This window comes from Cupressus sempervirens, chromosome 11, assembly GCF_028749045.1.
Source record: "Cupressus sempervirens isolate cs-2001-9-10 chromosome 11, ASM2874904v1, whole genome shotgun sequence".
NCBI classification, from domain to species: Eukaryota; Viridiplantae; Streptophyta; class Pinopsida; order Cupressales; family Cupressaceae; genus Cupressus; species Cupressus sempervirens.
The window spans coordinates 201507022-201511234 of record NC_143128.1 but is presented as its reverse complement, the minus strand read 5'-3'; the positions used below and the strand labels follow the sequence as shown (position 1 = coordinate 201511234).

At 32.9% G+C, this 4213-nt stretch overlaps 1 pseudogene; it reads right to left on the bottom strand.

Moving 5' to 3' along the window:
- Nucleotides 1–306: 306 nt before the first annotated feature.
- On the bottom strand, nucleotides 307–3283 carry LOC149528879 (putative receptor-like protein kinase At2g42960 pseudogene; annotated as a pseudogene).
- Nucleotides 3284–4213: the final 930 nt, after the last annotated feature.

Here is a 4213-nt window from a genome sequence, read left to right as displayed (position 1 = left end):
AAATACACTTCTTCCCATTTTCCCAAATAATATACTAATTCAATCTATCATCATGCAATGCTTGTCTAGCATATTGCCAAGGTCTACCTAATAGACTATGATAACAATTCATATGCACAATATCACACAAAACATCATCATGGTAATTACTAATCTTTAATTTCATAAGGCATTATTCACCCAACAATTTTAGCTCATCCTAAATCCAAGCAACATGATAAGGGTTTGGATGTCTCAAACTCTACAACTTCAAATTGTTTACTAGTTCCTCATAAGCCAAATTATCTAAAATACCACTATGAATGATCACTTTACAATATTTCCAATAATTTTACATCTTGTTTTGAATATACTTCTCGTCAAAAAATGTCCTGCATCTAATTTATCCCAAGTTAAAATGCCTTGGTGCCTCAAAGTTCCATGAAGCCATTGCTTCAAGTTGCCATTACTAACATACTCATATACCAAGATCTTATGAGTTCCTTCTACACATTATCCAAGCAGTCTGACAAGATTTTTATGTCACACATGACCAATGGCCTCTACTTCCACTTTGAATTCTTTCTCGGCTTGTCCTAAATTGTTGAAAAGGTTCTTAACTCCAACCATGTTTCCATTTGTAGGTTGACCCTTGTAAACAATTCCATACCCACCTTCACCCAATATATTCTCCTTTGCAAAATAATCTGTAGCAATATTATCAAGGTCCCTTAGAGTTGACCAGCTACCATATCCAAGATGTGACACTTTAGGCAAGCCACTCATTAATGAGGATGTACTCATTGCATAAGATGAAGAGTCTTTGTAAATAGAATGTGTCCCTGAGCTCCTCTCATCTCTTGATTATGGGTTTCTACCCTTTTGTTTAGCTATAGATCCCCCTGAACTAATTTTATCTATGTTATAACTCTTGACCCTTGCACACATCAAAGCCTTATCTAAATCTCTATCACGAGACTTTCCCTGAATAGTAAAGAGGAGACCATTTGCCATGGGAAAATTATTAACCCATTTCCTGACAACTTTTACTTCCTCAATCTCCTTTGGGACTAGTGGGATCTAGGTTATGAGTATCTTTTTCAGCATTCTTCTTGATTTTCTCCAAGCAGTGAGCCATATTGACAACTTAAAGAGAATTAAGACAATGAATGCTTCGATAGCAATGCCAATTAAAACCCATAATTATAGACCAAAATTGGTCAAACATTTTTTGAATGGGCACTTAACTAGCTTAAAATTGGCTTTGACACCTTTTGATCTCCAATGGTGAGATATCCATTCAAAAAAATTTAATTTTCATAATTACTATAATCACCTATATTGATCATTTTCAATTTCTGATGTCTTACTCATATGATAAATTTAGTCAGGCCCCCAAAGTGGGTCTGACTAAATTTTTTTTTTTTTTTTTCAAAAAATTGTAGTGTCAAATTGATCCATTAGTCATCTGATACAAATTCAATCGAAATTCAATATCTATCACATCATTTAAAACTAATCTTCAACCTTTCCTACAAACTACCAGTTTCGTGCCAAGAGTTCCTTTGTCTGGCCTTAAAAACTACAACAAACACTTGACTAGGCTTTGAAATCTGACATACTAATTCTTTGTTCCACATTCTTGCACCTTGTTAAATATTATATTAGGGAAAATTCTCAGTTAGAAGATATTGACTGTTAAAGTTGCCCTCTTATAATGGCCTACAAGAAAATATGTTAGAAAATCATAAAACACATTTGGATTTGGCTTTGAAAATAAGACATACTAAGACTTGGGGAGACAAATATTGGGGCATTGGTTCAATATCATGAGGACAACATAAATATTGGATTTGGGCTCATAAAGAATAATTGGGCACATTTGGAAAGAATCCAAAGTGGGCTACTCAGATTTTTAGAACTAGGAATAGTGGCAGAAAAGTGATTTTTGCAAATGGAATGGACCTAGGAAAGTGTGCAGACGGATTCGTCAAGACTTGCAAACCAACACACTTAAAATAATTTTTAGAATAGAACATAATGATATAATCCATTCGGTCTCACCTCTCATAGATTCAAAGTTATGACATCATGAACAAGGGTATCGACCAATTTGCATTTACTGACACCAGTAAAACTTTACAAATTACATTTGGAATCACATTCAATAACTTATCAAAAAGATTCATCACAAGATCAAAATTGAAACATAACAATTCTTTGACCTCTAGAATGCAATGCAAAAGTAATTATCTCATTTTGGTCAAATGGGTCAAAGTTATAACAAGTAAAATAGGGACTCCCAGAATTTTAAATAATTTACATCAGCATGACAATAATAAACAACTAACTTTGAGGGATTAAAAACCTATTCAAAACATATTGATACTACTTGAAATCTAAAATATAAGTTCTTTAGTATGGATACTAAACACTATGAAAGTGGTGAGTCATGAAACATAACTGAGTGTGAGATATCTAATTGTAAACATGACCTCATGTCACTGTTTGACACTTGGGAAAAAATGTAGATTTGGACATTCCTCAAAATAGAACTTCACATAATGACTCAGAATGGAAATTTATCTTCATGGGACAAGTGGATATGCTGAATGTAAGGTGTTAGAAACATTAAACATGTATAAGGTCTTGAACGAACAATTGGGTATGCATACATTAAAAAGCTCTTGTAGGGCTTGATTTTTAGGATGGTACACAAAATCGGGCTTCAATTTTGAGTCCCAATAGTAACTCTATCTAGGGATGCATGTTTGTGGGAATGAAATTTTTTTAGATCTTTGGAAGAAGCATACCACACACTTGACATCAAAAAATTCTCATGAGCAACTTTATTGAAAGAAAAAACTACTCCTAAACTATACAAGCGATGGCCTCGTGCCACCAAACTTATCAAAACTTCTTACCTCTATCATATATTTGATTTTCATCTGAAATTTCATGAGGTAAGCTGGAAATATCTCTTCTATTAGTTTCACCAGTTACATTAGCATTTTGAATCAAATCACTTGGTAAAACTGAATCTATATCATGCTCACTATGAAAATATGGGTCATAATTTTGATGTAAACTAGAATCAATCTAGGTCAACATGCTCATGTAAATTAGAATCAATCTTAAAAATTTCATCTACATAATATGACTGCTGCATGCATTCAACCAAAAAGACAAATTATTCATATTCTACTTTGTTCAAAGAGTTGCATGTGTCAAAATTTTGTAACTCACCTTGTGTAACTGGATGTGAAGAGTGTGCGAAATCTGATTGCTGCCCACTTGCAATCATGTTACTCATTAAATCAGATCCAGATTGAAAACTTTCACTATTTTCCTCTTCATCACATGAAACATCAAAACATATTGCAACATTACCAACATAAGAAGAATCTAAAACAGTGTCAAGTTTCCCTTCACTAACATCCCTTGCATCCAACAAGTCATAATGTGCAAAGACATTTGAGGTACTATCATATACACCTCCAAAATTTGACTAAGATTGTTTAGATTCTACATCTCTTTTCACATCAAATTTTGGGGAAGTAACTTGACTAAATGAAGAAAGATTATGAGGGAAAATATGGACATGCTTAGAGACACTTACATGATTTTCAAAATCATGAGCCAACAAAGCTGAAATTTTATTAGGACTCAAGAAGACTGACTCACAAACCTTCTCCTGACTATGATTATCATCTGGATGACATGAAGAACTTACAAAATCAAAATCATTAGTAAAAAATCTAGAAAATCAACATTATTACAACATTCATTCTCATCATAGGAAGAACTACCTCCACTACTATCATATAATTACTCAACTTCATATTCACCATAACGAAGTTTATTTTCACTTTCATATGCATCTTCCTCATGCTAATTGCAATCATTTGAATCTACCTTTTCACATTTAGAAGACAAATCATCTTTCTCTATAGATTCATTACATTCATTACTACCTTGAATTTCAATACACTCATTATTATCATTAGAAGATATATCTTGAACTCTATAATTATCACTTTCAATCTCCTTAATGAATCTTTCAACTTGCAAAAACTTTTGTAATCTTATAGGTGCTAGCCAATTAACTAAATTAGGCACTAGAACATCAAGGAAAATGCTAGGTAGGGAAGATTCCTTAGGTCTAGAATGAAAAGGCATCTTGCTTATTACTAATTTAAGCCTTAGATAACATTGTTCAACATTTAGGCCTTGA